This window comes from Camponotus vicinus, unplaced genomic scaffold, assembly GCF_025532165.1.
Source record: "Camponotus vicinus isolate PSW18456_S1 unplaced genomic scaffold, iyCamVici1.0 SCAF_9, whole genome shotgun sequence".
NCBI classification, from domain to species: Eukaryota; Metazoa; Arthropoda; class Insecta; order Hymenoptera; family Formicidae; genus Camponotus; species Camponotus vicinus.
In genome coordinates, this window is record NW_028141981.1 from 18,819,463 (window position 1) to 18,842,712 (window position 23,250).

The 23,250-nt window shown below is 37.4% G+C and overlaps 1 protein-coding gene across 2 annotated transcripts in view; it reads right to left on the bottom strand.

The window, feature by feature from the left end:
• Positions 1-23,250, bottom strand: part of Su(tpl) (Suppressor of Triplolethal) — an 84,636-nt gene that overhangs the window by 34,363 nt on the left and 27,023 nt on the right. The window lies entirely within an intron of this gene.

Genomic DNA, 23,250 nt, shown 5'->3' on the forward strand with positions numbered 1-23,250 from the left:
CACAGCCAAGCGGAGAAGCCGTCATGGCGAGGTTAAAGAGCGCTTGCGCCGCGATGTAACGCACATGTACACACGTACATACATTCATACGTCGCCGCGCATACAATATTCATACATATCGCGAAGAAACCAGGCGGCCAACCGTGTTGAGAAGCGTATTATGCGGACACAATGCGACGTCGCGCGCGCAACTCCTCAAGTCCTCGTAAATCGTCGTACAGATTCACGATAGTAATATATACATCTACACGCGACGGGGATTCGCGTGTATGCGCGATGTCGCTGGTATGCGAATAAAGCGTAACGATCGGGCCTTTGTGACAAAAGCATAACTCTCGTGACGAGGAGAATGATCAATGTCATATGGCTCGGGAGTGAGAGGAGAGAGAGATTTTTTCCATCCTTATCGTTTTATCGTTTCTTTCGTTGCTATCGAATCGATCGTGCCGTTCGTTCAAGATGCTAAATTACATTTGTACGTTTGAGCGAGATTTCGAGATCGGCTTCAAGTATTATTCTCGTCATGCCATCTCCTCCCACCAAACCTCTCTGGTTTCTTCTCGCTGTCATTGGCTGTGTAACCATTTTTGGAGCGCGTGCAAATTTCTGTCGAATTTCCACCATTCTTCCTCGAAAAGAAATTTATTTCCGTTATGAAATTAAGTACACGCGAAAAATTATTACATTGTTTAAATAGATTGTATTCGAAATTTGCGTTTATGAAAAAAATCAAAAATCAAGCGTATCACGACGAAGAATAATGTATTATTACAGTAGCACGATTTCCTAATCGATAATCGAGATAATAGCCAAGCATCAATGAGCAAGCGAAGTCGTAATCAACATTGACTCGCGGTTTAAAGGGGGATTTAAAGGAGGAGACGAAAAGAAGAGAGAGGGGGGGGGGGGCCTAAAACATGCTCGCGAGGCGAACTGTGTGAAGTGGATTCGGGTTGCTCTGTAAACGACCTTCTTAAAGATGGGTCGAGGAGGCGCGGACCGTTGCGATAGTAACCTACATAGCGGCGATGGACGGTAAGCAGAGGCAAGCTCGTCGAGTGCCGCTTAGACTTGTTTACGAAGGAAACGACACGGTGGCAAAGAAGACGAAGGTGACCACGAGACGGGGACAAACGCTACGATAAAGTTACTGTTATATGAATATGCGTGAACAATTTTCATACAACAATTTTCTTCCCATCCACCTTCTCTGTCCTATCTCTAGCGATCGCTCGTGCTCGATGAACCATGATCCACAGAGGAGAAACGGGCGTTCCACACGTTCTACCATGGACGCGACCTACTGGTCTTGAAACGCATCATTATACGTTATAAAACGACACTGTGTCGCAGTCGGCGATTATACCGAGGAACTTTGAATTCGCTCTTTTGGTCGCGACAAGGAGAGAGACGCATGTAACGTTTTTGCTTTTTGCATTTTATGAATGAACTAAGGACATGTGATGGAATTTTCTGAGAACAGTATCGCAAAATCTTTAATATAATGTTTTGATAAGATAACGTTAGATTTTGAACACACATATGCAGATTTTGAACATGCGCGATTAAAAAATTTATACAAACGGTGAACGAATAGACTATATAATATAATAATAATTTTGACGCGAATAATTATTTTGAGTCATCTTTTACTAAAAAAAGAAAAAATGTTTTTCTACGTGTCGCAACAAAAATCTAACATTTTTTTTCCATGTCCAGTAAAACAATGTTTGTAATATGCAGAATTTATAGCATCAAGTTTTAATACCTTCTAACAAATCAAGTTCCTTTGTGAAATATTAGTCATTGCATCGGATAATACAAGTTTCCATACTATAATTATAGAACGATTTCTTTTGTCAGAAATGATTTCTCTATGTATCATAATCAAACTCTGTAGGATGCTCTTGGATTAAACGGTCAGACTGGAAGTCATCATCTTGAACGAAACATTTAATAATTAAACTTTGATTACTAGAAAACAATAAAAAGAAACCTAGATTGTTTCGAAATTATTCATTCCGAATACTTCTTTTATCTTATAATTTCAGATATTAATATCTCGTGAAACGAAGCGATTATACTTCCAGAAGAAATTTTTTTTCGAGTTTCTAAATTTATATTTCAAGTTTAGTCATTTAGTCCGGTATAACAAATATGATTAGCCTTGGGTAGGCGCCACAAGAAGACTATTTTTTCTAAATTTCATCAACAATTTAGATAAATCCTGTCGTTTAGAGTGATTAAGTGTAAAACATATGTGATATCGCAGTATTTGTTAATCATTTTCCACCTTACGCTTAGAAAATTGTTGCTGTAATTGCAGGACCATTTTTTAAAATCTTCGCCTATATTTTTTTAGAATAAGAGAGACATGTTAATCCCAAATTTAAAATATTTTTTTGTGAAAAATGGCTTTTATAACCGATTGCATTCCGAAGAAAAATTACTTGGTTGAGTTCCGCGAAGGATTCCATTGATTCGCGTCAAGAAATTTGCTGTAGAAACAACGACCGACGCGCGTGGGCGTTCGGTCGAAAGCGATGGGGAAGGAGAACACACCGTGTGTATTACGCCCACCGAGTATCCCGTGACGTCACCGGTCGTCGATATTACAACCCTTCTTCGAGGAGGAGTCGTGTGGCGCTTTTCAAGATCCCTTATTGATGCGCGTCGCGTCTTTCATTCGAGACACTCGCGCTTTGTAATCGCCAATCGGATCGGACGTGACGCGGGCTAATAATCAAAGAATGATGACGTCGCTCTTTCTCTCTCTTCCTCTGCCATTTTGCGAAAGCTGCATGTCGGAAATTTCAGACGCGCGATTTCTAAAATGTGCAGAGAAAAGGAGTTTATGTAAAAGGGACCCTTCCGATTTGTACAGGATTTCATAACGCGATGCTTAGGTAATGGCTGCGATAAATTATGATGGAGAATAGCGATTGTAAAAATTACGATTGTAGAAATGTAGACATCCAAATCTGTCCATTGTCGTTAACTTGCAAATAAAAATCGTATTAATCGTAAGGTAAAAGAGCGATGTCGTCAACGTTAACTGTGTCGGGATGCTTTGTCGACATCTTTAAACTGTGGCTGCCGTTTATTTCCGTATTGCTATTTTGGGACAGCGCTGGATCGAATATGTTTCTTCGTTCCCAGTATATCGCGCCGAAATCGAGAAACAACTCTTTTATACTCTCTCGAGGAGGACGATCAGCTGTGTCGTCGGACGTGCAAATAATTCCCGGCCCACTTTTACAACGGCGATGCAACGCGCGAAGCTGCTGTTGGCGGAGCTGATTGTCATCGTCGTGATTATCGTCGTCGTCCAGTCAAGGAGCTTCAAAGAAGGCAAAAATGTGAGAGGAAACTGCAAAGGAGGGCAAAGCCTTCTCCTTTCTTTTCTCTAAAGAGCGCTCCCCCTTATAGAATAATTGATACACAAGAAATTACGTTCCTCCCTTCCTTCTCTCCCTCGCGAAAGATTGCACTGAATTTATAATTAAGATGTATTAATTTGCGCATTGAATTTACTTACTTTATTATGCGCGCGTACCTCAATTCTCATTTCGGTTTCTCCAGCAACTTTATCTTCGAGGAATGATGAAAAATCGATTCGCGAAAGATTTTTCTAAAATTGCTCGTTCTCTCGATAAAATTGATGAAGATTCTTTCCTCGCCGTATTATAATAATTTGCGTTTCTCGATTCGCCACTCTCGCGTAAAATCGCAATTAAATTATCAATGAGATAACCTCGATCGTAAACGAGAATGCACTTAACGCGAATAAACGTAAGTAGAAATGAGCGAAAGAGAAGAGAGAGAAAGAGAGATATCGACACAGTTAATTATGACGGCGTGCAACACGCGATGCGAGCGACACGTTACACTTTATTGGCGTTACGTCAATCGTTGAACATATATTATCATTCTTATCCGCCCGTTTACGATGAAAAGCAAGCCTGCTTTCGCCGCGATCGATCGCATCGCTATTTCTCCAAGACTCATCATTGTGATATTTTTTTCTTCGCTCTTTCACACACTTCTTTCTTCTTCGCGGTTGCATTTCCACGCGCGATTTATCGAACTTTGGTGGTCAAATCGAATCTGTCGATTGGCCGTCAGTTTTTAGAGATGCGCATGTTAGAAAAATGATATAGCGAGATGATATAAATGTGTAATTCACGACGATTTAACGCACGAAGAAGCGCGTCGCGAATATTTACCAAAGTGCATTTGCATCAAGCTCGTCTGTCTGGCATTTCTCGCTGCGGCGCAGGTTCAAATAAAGTCAGAAGGAAAGTCGGTTACGATAAAAGTCGACCACCCGAGGACCTCGATGTCAAGCGACAAAGAATCGGTGGCATGGAAAAGAGCGAGCGCAACAATGATGGATTTCAGTTAAATGGCCTTTTAAATGGCTCATTTATTTTACCAGGTTTGGGATAAACTTGTTCAAAAACTTGTAAAAATCGAAATGTTAGTCGTAAAAGAAGCGACAGACGATTGTAGCAAGATTGGTCAGAAAAATTCAGCGAATGGAAAAAACCATAGTAAATTCCGATTTTCACTTATCCAACTGAATAAAAACTAACAAAAATTATAAGAACAATTAATATGTAACCGTAAAATATATTTATATAACTTTATGCAAAAAAAGATACTTTTGCTTTAATCAATAAATCATATTAATCACTATAGTTAAAAAAAATAAAACCAATCTAAATAATAGTCTTCTTTTTTTAGTTCAAATTAATATATAAAATTTATAAAATAAAAAAACTTTGGCGATATAAATATTAATAAATTTTGTTTTGATTTAATAAGATATAGAGATCTGATTTGTGTTTAATATCTTTCAATATCTTTTAACGAAAAACTAATTTATTTGTTACGTCGATTGCTTAACTTATTATGGATTTTATTTTGGATCAAGCTTGAATTGAAAAAAAAACACGCACTCTTTAATCGACGAATATTGATGAAAGGATTTAAAAAATTTTTTTTTAAATAGAAAAGATCCATTTTTGCCGGCTTTTTCCAGAAAATATCCATTTTCACCATTGACATGGATTTATTATTCAAAAAACGTAGAATTTTGTCATCTTGAATTGTAACGCGGGATATGCCCTCTCGAGTGAAGAGAAAAGACACAGAAATGCAACGCCGCGGCTCTTGCGACTTATGCATTCGCATGCGTTTTATTTTGTGTAAACGTAGCGAATTTTTCCGACGCCGAGAATCGTCGTAAACAAATTTCACTTGTGCATCGAGCTCGACGAAGATAAATCGATATCCGGGCGATTATTTCGATCGATGATAGATCGAACATCACTTGGCGCATTGGATGAGAGAAGAACGAGGAGAAAAATCATTTACGCGCTAATAAATATAGTAAGAAGCTGAGCTCGATAGCAAGGAGATGACGATGGCAGCAGCGGAAGAGGAGAAAGAGGAGAGGCCGAAGGAAATTCGTGTATGGGGAACAACGGTATAGCGAGCTCCATTCAGTGTAGAGCCAAGCAAGGTAACGGTTTCCGGGCAAGGATGTGGCACAGCCTACATACCTTCGATATGAAGTAGGAGAAAGAGGTGGCGAGGCAGAACGAGACGTTGGTGGATCAACGAGAGAGAGAGAGAGAGAGAGAGAGAGAGAGAGAGAGGGGGGGGGGGCATCTCGCGCACAAGCGAGAAAGAAGAGGAAGAACAGATCGTCATCTCGTACCGGATACAGACGAGATAGAAACGCAATTCTGTTTGCTTCCACTCGCTAATAATCTCTGACGCGAGCAGAAGCTCCACGAATCGAAATCGTTGTTGACTTTTCGCGCGAAGCGTCTATGAAATGAGTATGTGTATGTTTCGCATTCCACGTTATTGATTATTATTCGCAAGTAGGACTGAAGTATCCAAATACCCTATTGTATTCATATCAAAGTATAATGGAAAAGAAAATTCTTGACGACATTGTCAAAAAACGATATCATTTCTCGTGGAATTAATCGTAAGGTGATCCTACGATTCGCTTTCGCTAACACATTAGGCTTGCAATCTTGTCCTATATTTGTGACGTACGTCTCTGCGACAAATCTCTCGGAATTGCAAGACTTTTTTTCTCTACGCGGAGGAAGGAAAGGAAGAAAGAGCAAAGACTCTAGAAAGAGTGGACGCCGGGAGGATTAATTTACGCGGAGAAACTCGATAAAGAGATCGTTTCTCGCGGTGAACGAGCTGGCCGAGAGATCCCGAGATTGGCCTTTTTTCAGGCGGTCGTTAAATTTGTTCGTTTCTGGCAGTGGAGGACCCAGCGAGCGCATTATACAAGAACACTTTCGCCGACGTACTTGCTTTTACCTCCTGTCGATCTAAAAGAGATTCCCCTCTGATCCTTCCTGAGGAGGCGACACCCGAAGAGTCGAACGCCGGGTATGCCCCTTCTATCGGATGGAGAGATGTTTCTTTCTTCTTCTCCTTCCCGCGCGCCCGCTTCTCCTGTCTTTAATCTTCTCCTTATCTCTCTCATTGAATAGAGATCTAGAAGAATCCGGATCTTCGTTTCGAGGTTTACATAAAGGAGGTTCTCGTTTATAACGATCGATTTGATTGTTCTCGTGGATGTTCCCCTCCGCCTTTCGTACACGTAAAATTCAGAGCAATTTAGCGCAATTTGTGTTATACGGATAAAAAAATGACTAGAAAACATTTTCCCCTTTTGAATACACATGATTGTACAAAACTAAAAAAAACTTAAAAAAACCCGGATAGTTTTCTTTTCTTAACAAACACAGATTACACCGATAGAGAGAATTAAGATGAAAGAACGATAAAAGGTGAGCCTATTTTTTGTAATGGCACGCGAGAAATCGGTAAACGTGTTATTCAATATTTTTCTCGACTTCTTTTGCTGAATTATCTCGAACGAAACGCGCGATCTTGTCTCGACGATCGTGATGGGAACGAGAAATCTCTTCGACGTGTGTTTCGACATCGCGCGTTGCCCGGCGGCGGTAACACCTGTGCCGCTCTTTTCTCACGTGAAAAAAGATCGCTTGTCCTTTTCCGCCGTTCGCGATCCACTTAATTGATTCGCCGGCGAATTTAACGCTCCCCTCGTTAGATCGCTTCGGAAATCGCGTATTCGGCTTCGTTATTAACGGGGATTATCTCTCAATCGTTCGTTCAGCAAGGTTAACAAGTGCACGATTTCTCCGCCGTCGATTAATTGACAGCGATAAGCTCATTCGAATGCCGAAGAAATGTCCATTCTTTTTTGTTTGTGTTAGGTCGAAGGGCACATTTATCGAAAAAGTCAATGTCTGATCCCTTTCTTTAGGAAAATAAGAGCAGCTTGTCTCCGTTGTCAGCGCTTGTTTTCTAAGAGGCACGCGATAAGATTCCAACAACATGCTCATTATTCCGATATCCCCGATATCCGTTTGAACAGTCAAGTTATCGCTTTACAAACAATGGAATTATCTGAATCAAGGATAGGGAGGCTGTACGTTCAAAAACGCTTTACGTTGTTGCCCGTAAAAGTATTAAATATATATAATACAATAGTACGAATTTTTCGATAGATGCTTTTCCCAAAAGATCTCAATGTTAGCTTGGCGGCCAATCTGGAGCATAGCGGTCAGTAAAAAGCCAGACGCCTTGCAAGTTACCGGTAAGCAAGTACTACGGATCCAATATGAAAGAAAAAGACAATGGCAAAAGAGAAAGAGAGAGAGATGGCGATAGCGGTGGATTGCATCTAGATAGCGTTAATACGGTCAAAGTGAAACAAATTCCTTGGCAACGTCTGTTGTTCATTGCCAGAAAAAAATTAACTTTTCCGCTGTCAATGACAAAAACTATCGTGATAATCGAACGTTCCTATAAAATTGTACAAGGTTTTGATTGAAAATTTGCAGTGACTCTACACGATATCTGGATACGTCTAATTAATATATCAATAATATGGAGATGCAAAATGTACTGATAAAAAAAAATAATTAATTGATAATTGAAATAACTATAAATAATTTTCGTAATGTACAAATGATGACGTACAGATATATCGTATAATCGCACGCGATGAGAGGCTAAGCGATCAAAATGCGGCGTATGGAAAAGAAGTGATGTGCCATTTATCTCGAGCGATAAACATCTTAAGTAAAGCGCAAATATTGTTCGTACACTTTGTAGAGCAATTGGTATATTTAACTAGACGTTACCTGTGTCGACGTTATTATTCACTCCTCTCCTCTCAATTATTCGAATACGCGCGCAAATTTATTATTCTTTTATTATATCGCTACAATTTAATCGACAAAACTGGTTGTCGGTACAGTAAGTCGTACTTCGCTGGGACAACTTTGAAAGTCTGTGATTTATTGCTGTCATTTTATTGCTCATCGGTAAATTTCGTGGAATTTATTAATATCACAGACACATGCGAACTCAATGTTGTCGAAAATTATACGTGACATTGACATTATATCGCGCGAAACGATGGAAGCCGTTCGGTTAGCTTTACACAATCGCGCGATTGTTTGACGTTATAATATTACATTAACGATTGTTTTTGCTTGTGGCACGAATGTAACCGCATCAGCACTTGTTGCGTAATTAATGTGTGCGAAAAGTATAAGACGCATATGATAAGTAAAGCATAAGGACGTCGATATTTTCGTAAAATTAAAAAAGTTACGACATGCGCATCGAGTGACATCGAATTCTTGTTATAAGAAACAATCGATTCAGAAGAATTCCGCCAAAAATATTTATTATATTTAAAAGGTAATACAACTCACATGTACGTTTAAAAGTCAAAACTTGGAGAGCGTACAAAAAAACAAACAAAATTTTCATCAAGAGGTGTAAAACAACATTTGTCTATGTTTATACATTTTTAGCAATACTTTTACGCAAGTGACAACGTGAATAATTAAATGTAAATAAATAAATAAAAAACGAAGACATTTTTTTATTTTTGCCATTTTTTTCTAAAACGAAGCAAATAATCTCTAAAGAACTTTCTTTCTTAATTATGCCCTTTATATATGCCCCGAAATTTTGACATTTAAATTCGGCACACTCTACAAGCAAGTAGAAATATGCAAAGAATAAAAGTTGAACTCAAACATTCTGACGAGATCTGAAAGTCAGTTTATTTTTCACATATGCCGTCATAGTATCTCGACTTGGACAAATGCAATGATGTGATCATTGCGGATGGAACAAGTGTAACTTTTCAATTTATAGGCAAATAAATTGCGCATACATGGCGCGTATGTTTTTGTAAATATTGCGCGAATTAAATGATACGTGTTAATTTTTTTCATCTGATGAAATGTCGTACGAATAATTATCGAAAAATAAAAGAATAACTATAAAACATTTATTATAAATCATGCGCGAATAATTGACGCATTCGTGACGCAATTGTTTGCTCTGCTTTAGTCTTTTATGCCGTGTTAATCTTATATATTGTATTAAAAAAAATGAAATAATGTTAATATGTTTTCACGTATTTAATGTCAAACGAGTAAAATTATCGATATCGCAAGCATTTAAAAGCATTTCTAATCTTTAAAGATGCAAAAACTTTTCTCTTTATATCTGCAATTCTTATTTATATCGCATATGGAGCAATTTTATCCAAGAATCATTTCTAGTGGAGGCAAATCGGTGCTATTTTCATCTTCAAAGTAGTAGATAACAGTGACACCGTTTCATCGCGTATCAATTTGCGGGCAAGTCTTTCCTTTTCCCGCGTGAATGATAAGATAAGCTGATTAAAGAATAAAAAATAAGTTTTTGTTTTCCGGGTAATAACGCGTTCTTTAACGGAATAAAAATAAATGTTGCAAAGCGATTTTGTACACGGTATTTCCCGAAACTTGATTCATGAAATAATTAATATTTTATTCGCGTTGATGCACGAATCAATCATGTTATTATAAAATGCGCCCTTAAAATTAGTCAAAATACCCATTTCATTGCAATTAGTTAATAATCAAGTTGATAAAAAAATAAACTAATTAATTTATCGCAAATGGAATAAAATTGATTTAATAAATAAGGAATAGGATTTTGTGTGTATTATATATGTAAACCAAGATTTCACTTTGTATGTAAAAATTGATTTAAATTAATTCAAACATGTCCGCACACAATTATCATTACATACGTGTGTACTTTGGTAATTATAGACACATCTATACATATATCGTCAATGGTATATGGAATATATGTGGTCGACTAGCGTACTCCGTGCGAAATAACTCTGTCCCGATGGCGGAGTGAAAGTTATTCGTCGCTAATGAATTCGTAATTTCAACAAGTACACTGCCGTATCGCCGCTTGCGTTACGATCTGAGCGCGTATCGATGAAGAAAGGGGGCAAAACGGGAAGACGGAATAGAATGGCACACGGAGAGAACGAGAGGGAGAGAGAGAGAGGGGGGGGGGGAAAGAGAGAGAGAGGTACGTGAAGAGAAAGAGAAAAAGAACGATATTGCGCGGAGAGTGCGCGCACGTGTGTGCGAACGATCGTTGATCGCGCCCGGAATTTCCGGCCTAAATCGTTCACACCATCGCTACGGCTCTTGCTTACGCGACCTTGCCGCGGATTTCACTCGAGGACTGCGAAAGCGAGACGGCGGGAGTTCCGCCGCCGTAATCCTCCGCGAATGGCGAGGTATTTTTGATCGTGTAAAAGTTGCAAATATTTTCTACGATATCGGAATTGTGTTGAAAAAAATATTCGTAATTAGAGTATCTTTGTGCAGAAATGTAACTTTCATATATCGTAGTTTTTTCAATTTCGCACCTACATTTACACATGTACATGTCAAACTACATGTAGATAAATCTATATAATGATGAATTCATTAATTTTTATAAAACGCAACACAATATTCGAGGAAAATATGTAAGAGGCGGATATGTATCTAGGTTTATTTGATATAGGCCAATTTTTAAAAATATTGCACGCGCTGTCTGTGCAAGAAGGCAGATTTACAAGCTCGATGATTGCGACAGGAAGCAACGAGATTCTCCGCGAGTCTAGCAAGCAGATCGCGGCTTCGAATGCGAGGACTACATATCTTCCGACTTAATTAAAGTAACGGAATGTACGAGCATCCATGGCCGAAATAAATTATGTATCTCCAACCGCTTCATACATATTTCCTTCAACTATCTCCTTTTTATACTTTTATTTATGGAGTTACCACTTCTTTTCTAGAATTTCGATCTATGTAATTGATAGTTTCGATTATATATCTAGATATGATAAAGAACCCGGTAAGTAAAATAAATATGAATATCCTTGTATGAGTAGTCTAACAATAAGATAAACAATTAAAAAGTGATGTTATATATTTATTGTCTATCTATTAAAACTTATATATTTCTACAGATAATTGAGATTTAGTATGTGCAAATAATGATATATTTCGATATATCTCTAAACGATGTAAATTATCAAAATAATAGAAGAGTTTAAGGAACGAATGTACAATATATCAAATTAAAAATTAAAAACACAATTTACGATAATTTTCTAAATTAAAGAACACAAAAATATATTAATCCATTTGTATTTTACAATTCTACATTGCACCATTCAAGAGAATCCAGTCTAGGGCGGAAACATTTTTGTATTTTGCATCATCATTTTGGCGACTCACGACTTGATGTACCTTTGTGCTCTTTAATTCATTAAAATTGTCGTGATTTATTTTTAATTTTTAATATTTAATATATTGTACGTATATCTATTATTTGAAGCTATTATATATAGATCGTCTCTTTATACAACTTAATTTTTTCATTCATCTTTTGTGTAATTGTCGCAAGAATAGATATATCTTTGGAATCGATCCAAATGTATCGACACATTTATATCAATCGTTATTAATTTTACTTTTATTAAAATTATTACTCGAAGAAATTCTTCTTCGCAATGTGCATGCCCTTGCGTGACGGTAAGAACATTGAAACGGGAAACTATTTGTTTCCCGCATAGTTCGCATAGTGTATAGTTCGCATGAGAAAAAGTTGGCGCGCGCGGACGGCGAGCGGTGAAACCGCATGGACGTACGTACATGATTCTCAAGCCTGCTCGAAACCGGTACGCGAAGCAGCTAGTGTATGTGATTATATACATACTGGTGTTGTGTCTTTTTTCTTATCCAGGTCGAGCTACGATACATCGTCAGTCGTCGCGCATAGGAAACAGGGAATCCAAAACCGCACGGCGACATTCTACTTCCGGCCTTTACACGGTCCTTACGTTCGCCTTAAAACCCGTTTACGTCGAGCTTCGCATGCACGACTTGTGGGAAACATCTGGATGTGTTACGCGCAGCTTTATCGAATCCACGAGCGGAAAAGCGAGCGACGGACGATCCAACGATCGCGGAAGATTCGTGTAAAGTGTCTCGCGTTATTTATCGCATTTATTTTTCAACGCATATTTCTTCCACGTCGCGAGGACGTTTTACATAACTGAATCAAAATTTAATTAAACAACGCGATATCGCTCTTTAAATGCCAACATTAAATGGCAATTATTTTGTTGTTTGGGGCAATGAAATTTAACTATTAAGATTTTGCAGTAAATAAAGTACATAAATAAAGTAACATCTTTCTTCGGTAAAGTTTGAAATTGATTGGAAATCTCTCTCTCTCTCTCTCTCTCTCTCTCTCTGTACACGCACATACACATTTTCCTTGTATTTACGAAAACAGTTTTGTTTGATAAATATTTGTAATGTGATAAATATTTGATTGTATTTGTGCGATTATCTCTCAGAGAGAAAGAGAGAGAGAACTCTCAGGAAGGCGAAAATTTCCGCATGGTCCTCTCGCTCTCTTACGTGTGGATTTAGAAGAAATTATCGTATGGCCATAGGGCGAGAGAGCGTGGAGAAAAAGTGTTTGCTGTTGCAAACACGATCGCTCGCGTGTATATACGCGTGTCCGAGTCTCGCGCGGACAAGCGCGATCGATAAAGGTAATTTATTCCCCTTTTACGTTCCCGTATCCCCGATAATTAACTGCTACGCGATGTCCGCAGCCTCCATGGTAAGGACATTCATGGTTTACGATGGTGAGAAAACGATCGACGCGATGCTACGGATGCTTACGTTTTTTTTTCTTTTTCGAGAAGGTGGCGCCTTTCGAGTCTGCCGCAATGTCGCGAAAACTCAAGCGGGGAAAAAAATAGCGCCGTATAATTAATTACACCCGCATCTATGATTAATGATTTTGTCTCGCTCGTCGACAAACAAAGCGCGCGACCTTGGTTCGTGCAACGTTTAGCGACGCTTAATCGCTGAAGCAGAGCGAGCTTAAAATTTGATGGACTATCGATACTATTATCGAAGGATATAAAATTCACATACGTATGTTGCAAGTCTAGCGTACGGAACGATAAAACGAAGGGGATTGAAATTTGTCGCTTAGTTCCGACAGAAGCGGTACCGCTATATTAGGCCATTTTTTTATTCTAACGGCACCGGCGCCTACTAATTATCCGAAAATTTCTTCAACGGTATCGGCTGACGTAACGCGCTCGGTTTTAAGTTTGGCACGATCCCCGAAGAAGAACCCGCTCGACCGCGCGGTAGCATTAATTAATCGAGAGCACACGAGCTGCTCGACAAAGCTAAAATTTTATGAAGCAATTTTATATTTTCGACACGCTCGTTATCGTGCACATTTGCCGATAATGAACTTTCACGATCGCTACACGTGTTACATAAATTTCATCTTATCGTCCTATCGCCGATCATATCGATCGTTATTATTGAACAATACGTCGTAGATTCTACAGTTAATTGTCGAAGACAGTTTTACATATAAATAATATAATATTTTATATTACATATAAAATGTACAACGCGATGCGCAGATTCTAGACAGAATCCATTAAATATCTTCCATCGAATTGGAATCAAATTTTAAAGAGACTCGAGTTATTTAAATTCTATCTCTATAAATAAATACTGCTCATAAATTTAGAATAAATTTCATATATACGTATACGATCACAAACGTGTATCGTGCAAATAAAGAGTTGAAGTATTCGTTAGATGGAATTTTCCACGATGATGTCTAATCGGGATATGGACAATACAATATAATAGAAAAGAGAAGGAGAGAGGAAAGATCACGCGGGGATAAAAGCACATTAGAGACATACCGGCTCGAGTAAATATTTTGTGGGAAATTGTTCTCCCGCGCATGCGATTTTTGCCTCTTCGCTTTGATGTATCGTTCCATCATCGGTGTAGAGTAAAGGATATAATATTAATATTGCTGCGTATAATCGATTTGATCAGTCTCGTGAGAACAGCAAAAGTCAATAATTTTCATTATTTCAGATGGTGAAAATTAAAAAGTTTACGAAGAATCGCAATATAATGTATAATAAAATGTGTGGCTAAAAAATACGCGTCAATATTTTTACTCAAGTCAGCGCTTATTATTCTTTTTGATCAGCAATATCATTCGATATCTTCTACTTTCGCAAAGTATCCATTTGTCTTAATGTAAATTCGATCGTTCAAGTCCGAGATCATTGCCTAAGAACTCGCTCCTTAATCGGAGATTGCGTTACGGAGTTTGAAACGTATTAATCGTGGCGTTGCCGAGGCACATTTTTAACAGCAAAGTAAAAAATGTACAGTGGCTTCTTTAGCACGAAACGAGATTTTCATCGTTGAACTATCCTATTGCGTATATCCGTACATTTGCACGAGAGTAAACTTTGAAGTTAATTTAGCAAAAACTGATATTAATTTATATTTCTTTAAATAAAAATTTAGATATTTTAAAATAGTAAATTTTCCTCTCCGAGGAAATGTAAATGTAAGATTGAGATTTTATCGTATCAGCAATGTCGAGAATGTTTAGAGAATTTTCCGACGTCATAAGGAACAAAGAAGCGCTACTTATCGATATGCATGATCGAGAGAAATAAATGGAGATGAAATTGTGTGTGGTGATTAAGTCGCGAATAAAGCGTGAGCGGTTTGCGACATATATCTGTCGCGATACGAGAAGCCAATCGGCAATTTTCGATGTATACGTCACACGAACGAGGAGCAATCCAGTTTTGCAGGTTTGAGATCCTTTGGTCCCTCATCACGCAGCCAAAATTTTATATATAGGTACGTATATATGTATACTATATGCCGAGATGGGGCCAGTTTTGAAGACTCGATGTGAAAACGTTTACGAAAGCCATAAATAAAAATCTCGATAAAAATTGTTTGCTTAATTTTATGATGAAACAAAATTAGCTCGCTCGTAAATAATGTTCGTTTTGGAAGAGTAAGGAAATGAATGATGCTTCTCGCAACAAGTGACTGCATACATAGGAATTATTTCTTTATGCAAATTTAAATTCGTCAAAATCTTTTGCATTTATCAAAATCGTATCGTTATATATAACGATATCTCAACCTTCTTAATCTATAGGATCGTTCATTTTCGAAACAATTTTAGACCGAAATATTGTATATCAACATATTCCGGCTTTTGCGATTCGCCTGCGAAACGTCTGCTTGCTTTACTTTAGGATTTTCATGTGGACATATCCACGATATCTAAAGTCGGATTATCCGGATACAACAGCGTTGGATTGTCATTTATCGCCGGAAAGGATTTTTAGCAGGCCTCGTGATTTTCTTTTCTATGCTTCACCGAGAAACGAGAGGAGCTGCGACACAAGGCAAGAAGGAGCTCGGCAAAAAGGTCTCTGAAACCAGTTTCGTCGGACACTTGGCGGCCTATGAGTGAGCGGGCTGAAAATTTTAACGATTGATCAATCGTGCATGAATCGCCTCTTGCATCCATCTCTCCCAGAGACATATAGATAGAGGGCATAGATTTATTCAGGCACGATGACAGAGATGATATCTTGGCTGAAAGCGACACTCCGTTTGCAACAAATATCGACAATATACAACCAATAATAATAAATACTATAACGCATCCACAACTGTTGATTTTGCATAACGATGTTTGCAGAGGCAGGTTGTTCTTATTTGGCGGCCGTCGATTTAATCCTCTCGATACAACGCGCGAGAACCGTCGCTGATATACGTAGCTGAATTATTAACATAAGCTACATCATGCCGTTTCTTTTCTAGAGCAATCGCGTGTGAGGCGAACGCGCGTAAATACGTATGTAAGATAAGAAATCGCATGAATGAACGGTGTAAATTGGGGAAAATGGAAAAAAATGGATGCCACGAGAAACGTAACACCCGCATATCGCCGCTCGCGGCCGCCTACATACGCGCAAGGCCGCGACGATAAAGACATACTCGTACCTATACGGTATCCTACAATCTCGTTCATTTCATTTCGGTATTTTCTTCACGAGCATTATTATTAATTTCCGTATACATGTAATATTTTTCGCAAATAGTCTCTAAAAGATTTGATAGATTAGGCGCATTAAGAAGGTTCAGTTTAGTTTTGTTTGTTCGTTTGTTTCTCTATTCTATATTATTATGAGATCTTATTTTAGTGACCGATTGTGTTTTATCTTAATTCATCTTGATTGTTTTTTAACTATAATTGTAATATCGAAAGTAATATCCAAAGCCGAAAGACAAGGATTAAAGAAAATAAATAAATAAATATTAGAGTAGATGTGCATTAATGATTAAATCCCGAAAGGACCGACGGAGTTTGGCGAAAATAATTGTTGAGAGAGATTCATCGCGAAGAGACACTCTGTATATACACACGTGTCCCGCATTCGACGTTCGCGTATATCCTATTCGCAATGTCGAATCTCGATTACGTTGACGCTAACACGTTTATGTTATTTTAAAACGGGAGTTAAAACTATGATAGAATGTGTGCGAGCAGCTCTCTCGACCCAAATTGTCGTTTCGCATCCCTGGTATTCCAATAAAAAAATATCAAATTATCGATCTCTGTTATGTTTACATATAATGCGGGACAAGAAAAATCTATCTAAATTCTCTCGATATTTATTACAAGATTCAGTATGACAAGAGTTCAAGTTAATATTAAAATATTATAATTAAATACACATCGCGATTAACAATAAATGCATAAATAATTATATTGCGTCATTTGCTATCTCCGTTTCAGTATTGCGATGCTACAGTCGCTTCTTGCAATAGTCTGGCATTACAATCAAAATGCAATCTTGTTCTCTCTCTCTCTTTTTGACGTTTTGGCAAGAATACAGTAATATAATACATGCAATTAAAAAAGAATGCGGCAAAGTGTTCATAGCCGCACCTTGCCCAAGATTTTTCCAACTCGAGATTCGACTCCACTTTTGGCTTGAAATAAAATTTATGACGCGTAGATTGCGAATATGCAAGTTTTCAGATGGACCGAGTTACCGTTTAATTTTTACCATTATAACAAAACTTATCTATTTTACCGGCCATTTTCTCTAAAACAACACCTGAATCCATTTGATTTGGAAACTTGCATATTTTAAATCTACGTGTCGCAAACTTTATTTTAAGCCAAAAATCAAGTCCAATCTCGAATTGAAAATTTTGGGCAACAGATGTTGACATTCTTCAAGGCAAAATCTCTTTTCTCGGATCGTAATTTCTGTCCTCGTTTTGCATTAAATTCGTGATATTTGTGTGCACAATTCTTAAAATTCTTAAAATTAATCGATGCGTATCGCATATTGCGTATACGTGACACATATCAGTGGAGCAGAAGCCGGTGTGTATCGGTTCGTAAAGGTCATCTGCGGAGGCAATTGCATATCTACGTCTCGCCATTTTAATATCAACATCGATACGCGATCCATGCGCATTCGGCGCGTCAGGATAATCATCATCTCTCAAGGCTCGATACTTGGAATTAGATTCAACGATTTTTAATACGATATACGTCAAACAACATTCCAAACAAACCATTACCTCTTACATCGATTAGCTGTTAATATATATCTGACACATTTTGAATATAAATCAATTATAAAATAGCGCGCTATATATATCTTTGCATTTTTTACACATTTACACCACAACGTGTCTTCTCGCACAATATAAATATCTATAAATACATGTCGATAATAATAACCAAAATAGTTTCTCCGAATAATATTAAGTCGTTACAAGACAATTAATTAATAAGTTATTAATTATAAAAATTAGAACCGAAGATTATATAAAATTACGGGATCTACGATATCCATGCTTCGTCTACGCAAGACTCGCGTAACAGAGAGAGAGAGTTTCACATATTACTTGGGTGAGACCACACTCGACCTTCCGAATGCCACAAACGCACGACCTTCGTTTTAGGGTTGCATCGCGACGCCCGCCCGTCTATTCGATGATTTCAGGTCGACCCACTTCTCATTACGATGCTTAGATTCGACTGCTAGAATGGTAAGTGGGTCACGCGTAAAAGTAACTGTTACGGCAGCGACGTTTCGCGTGTCAGTCGTGATTGACCGCGGTGGGTACCACCTTTATGTTGCTGGACACACATTTTTACATGCGTATTACACGCGTGACTATGCGTAAACGACTCAAAGCGGAAACGTGTATCGCGAAAACAATAACGCGCAAGGAATCTTCCGCCTTATAATTCGTCCCTGAAGGAAAATGTCATTTGTCCTTTACTTTTTAGATTATAAACAAAAATTGATGCCCGACCGTCATCATCAAAGTGACGCTAGTTGGCCCCGCATATTTCATCTACTGTGCAAAACGCAACCATTACTTTCACGCTAAAATGCTGCGTCTTTTCGCAAAGAGAAACTAATTTTTAAATTGAATTCCATCCGCTCGATATTACTGCAGGAAAGAAACAATGGCAGTCTACGTTATAAAAGGTTTTTTTGCCAGGTATAACGTAACGAGAATTGACTCACGCCCCATTGCCTGATTGCACTCTTGTGCAACTGGTGAAAACAAAGTTTACAAAATCACTCATGATCGGATTGTATGTCTGATCGATTGGAATCAATGAAATTTCTCAAAGTTCAAACAGCCTTCTTTAAATAACTTTATTATCTCGCAAATGATAACCTCGCTATTTACCGATTCTCCTGCGGTAAATGTCGATTGTGTTGTATAAATTATTTGAAATTAAAATGCTGAAGCGAAAGAAGCGAGCATTCTGTTAAATGCGAGTGGTTCGAAGAAATTAAATCGATATATTTTGCACACAGCGCGAAATTGCCGAGGAAAGAGCATTTTCTAGTTTTCTCTGTTGGAATACATCCACGATGATTGACAAATTCTCGAAATGCGCTCTTCCACCTCTCCAAAAGAAAACTCCAAGTTTCCAGTTATTGAATCCACGGCACAATATTGCGAAATTGACATATTCGTCGTATCAGTCGTATTTATCGTATGTCGACAACGTTAAAGATTTTTTCTCGTTAATCTCTATATATAATAGTTAACAACTACATTGGACGTATTTCGAAAAACGTTAATCTTTTTGCATGCCGATTCAATGGAACCAACTGCGTTTAGTCGCCCAACAAAGAGAGAGAGGATCTATATTTTTTTCCAACTTTGCATATAATATGGCAACAGATATATATATATATATATATATATATATATATATATATATATAAATGATTCAATAATAAATAACAATCTCAAAGCCGTCTATACGATTAGAGCACTTTCAAATCATTGCACGGTAATCGTAGCTACTTTCCTTTACTTTAAAACTAAACATTTTAATGTGCTACATCTATAGATGTCTTATTTTTTCCTAGTTGTTAAATTAAATTATTCTTGTGTCATTACATAAATTAAAATTTTTGTCTTTGTGAATTTTTGTGTCACACAATTAAAATCGAGATTTATTATAAAAAAATTAGGTTAGTATAATATTTACGATTTTAAAAGTCAATTATATTGTACAGGACAAACCCACAAATTAATTATTAATTTTATATTTTAAAAGGCTAAAACTGCTTTGCGCAACGTCAAATTCACGAATCTCGAAATGCATTAGATTTATTAACTTTTGACGTAGCTGATCTATATAGTTCCTCCTTAATGGCGATAAAATGCGCTGGATAAAATCTATACCTATATATAATATAAGCGGCTGCTCTAAGAAACTGAGTGAAAGGCAACAATGTGAAGGCGAGCGTTCGCACGTAATGCACACATACATGTAGAATCGAGCACGTGCGCGCACCCACTGTCAGTCGCATACAAATCTGCGCGAAAAAAAAAATCTCTGTTATCGCCAAACAATATATTCGAGTACGAATAATAGAGATTCTCTGCATTCGTGGTAAAATTATGCGAGAAAGACAAGAGAGGAAAAATTTATAATCTGAGAAAGAAAGAGAAAGAGGAGTGACGGGGGGAGGAGGGGGGGGGGGAGATAAGGTTACGTGGTGCGAGTATACGTGTCAAAGAGTCATATGTTTGTACATGTATAAGAAAAATCCCCCTTTTCCCTATTCTCATTGTCCGATTGTCACACACGTATCATGCTCGATCGTGCCGAGCATTGCTGTTATACGTGTACGTGAAATGAAATCGCTCATTGCACGCAACACATACAAGTGCACGTTACATAGCACCCGTTTGCGATCCAGACGGGCGTTGTGTAGAGAAGGTTCTCCCGCGAGTAGAGATTGGTTCTCCCAGGATACGTTAGCCGTGACAAGGACGTCTGCTAAATGACGAATTATACCTGAATAATCGCTTTACACATTTCTCCACATCTGGGGCTCCGGAATGAATTTCATCTCATGTAAATAAGGGAAATAAAAAGAAAGAGATAGAAAACAAAATGCTCGAGTTTTTCTCAGTAGTTCGGAACAATCCTGAATGGACTATTCTTTGTTCGTATTGTTATACCGAAAGTATGTCTGCATGCGCGCATACGCGCTGCAATTAATCAAAGATTTAATGCATCTGTGTTCATTAAAAAAATTGACAAGCAAGAAAAGTTAAAACCAACTACCGTCAGAAAATACAATTTTGCACAAGATTGTACGTATTTAATTTGAAAATCGCAGATACATATATTTTTTTGTATATAACATGAGAAATAATACTTGTCGTTACTGTGCGCAACTTTCAACGATGTCAGAGATTTTGTTTCCCCCCGAGGATTCTCTCATGAGTTTGCTAACGAAATATTCCTGCAGAATAATTATTCAGACATTGAATATGAGGCCCTAAGGCGTTACCTATGCGCGCAAAGGTCGATGTTGATGCATCGCTCTTTAGAATTTCCAACAGTGAAAGACTGTCAAAGGTTAGAGTGAAGTAGAAGATAAATAAAACCATCTTCGTAGTATGAATAGAAAAATTGAGAGAAGCGGTAGCTCTCTTTACCAATTATCCGGAAAATAAATGAGCGAGAAATTATCTATTAATCTGAGATAATAATGAATGAGACGAAGAGGAGAGCAACGTGCGCAAGTTAAAGATTTCTATAAGAAATTTAAAAATTCTACAGTTACACGTTTATTCTTAAATGTTTCTCAAGAATCTTACTGATATTTAGCGATTAAAGTCACACATACTTTCTATCGATATAAGCTTTAAGGATTAATTACGATATTGTAATTCACGATAAATCACGTAGTTAGCATCGAGGGTTTTTAAGAAGAAATACACATTGGACAAAGAAGTTTCTCGAATGAAAGAAAATATGAAATATATTGGACTCTGAAATTGTATTTTGCTTAGTTTTTGTTCTCTGATTGTGAGATTAAGTTTTTTTATGTTTTTAAAATTAACAATAGAAGCTCATCTTATCGAATATGACATCATACGTACCGTTGCAACATATACGCAGGTGAATAAACAATGTCTCGACGACTACGTTCGAGAGCAAGGGGAAGCCGATGAAGGACGAAGGGAGCAGGTCAATTACCTCCAGATTACCGAGAGAGATTTTCTATCGACGATCAACCGTTGCTGTCGTTAAGAAATACCAGTGGCATATGGCTGTCGCGACTTAAATGTCCTTCTTAAATGTCGCACGAAAAGGCTACTTTTTTTCTAACGAACATAAATAATTCAATGTACGTCGATCGCGATAATTATATAAGTCTGTACTAAATGAATAAAAGGGCTGATTTCATCAACTTTGAGTCAATTATGATTTTAATTAAATCAAGGCCTAATTGGAAGCATTTAGTATAAGCCAATTAGTAATTTCGTATTGTAGATAATGATTAATCAAAAAACGATATACGTAATTACTGTGTGTGGTTAAAGTATTTTTTAATTTACCTTAACTTTCATTCCCCTCTAATTTCTAATGTGATAAAGTTTCGAAGAATATTAATGTGTCCTTGTGTACGTAATGATAAAATTAAAAAAATCAAATTAGACTAAATAAAGCATATTTGATATGAAGTAAGGCAACTGTATATTTTTTCATCTTTTCTTTTAGTAACAAAAATACGCTCGATGTTCGAAGGGTCTTTAGTTTGAGAGATCGAACGACGGCGGCGAGAGAAAATGGTGTATAACCTTGCTCGAACGACCTCGATCGCCTTCACCGAGGAACCTTCGATGTGTGTGTGTGTGTGTGTGTGAAGCCATGCGAACAAACATACACACACACACACACACACACACACACACACACGATCTCACGACTGTTCGGCCGGCTGACATCGGATTCTCGCAACGCCACGCCGCTCTGTCGCGAGATCTCTCTCGCGTTAATGCGAGATGCGCCGGTCGCGTTCATGTGAAAGAGATACTCTGATGACCAAGTAAAAATTTAATTTGATTGAAAAAAAAGTATACACATGTACAGGATGTTTCGGAAAGATGTTAAAAAAATTTAAAGAACAATAATCTAGGTCAAAATAAGAGAAAAATATTCGTATAAACATATGTCCGGAAATACTCTGTTTCTGAAATAAAAGATTGAATAAAAGATTTAGCTCTTGAAAAGGTGTGGCTAAAAAATACTTTTTGCGAATACAATGATAGTTTTAGGGGTAAATTACCTCCACTGTCATTTGGGATAATGTGTAATTGGGGATAGTTGAAAACAAAATTTTTAATTTTACCCCTAGAAAAACGCTACTGTATTAAATGAATCAAGTTTTTATTAATAATACAATTAAATAGTTGTTCAGATACATTTTTCAAAGAAATTGCAGAGAGAGAGAGAGAGAGACCTTTACTTTAAAGAGATACATAGAGAAAATTATTTAAAAATTTTTTTTCTTCAATCTCTAGAGTATCTCTGAAACGAAGTATTATTGGATACATA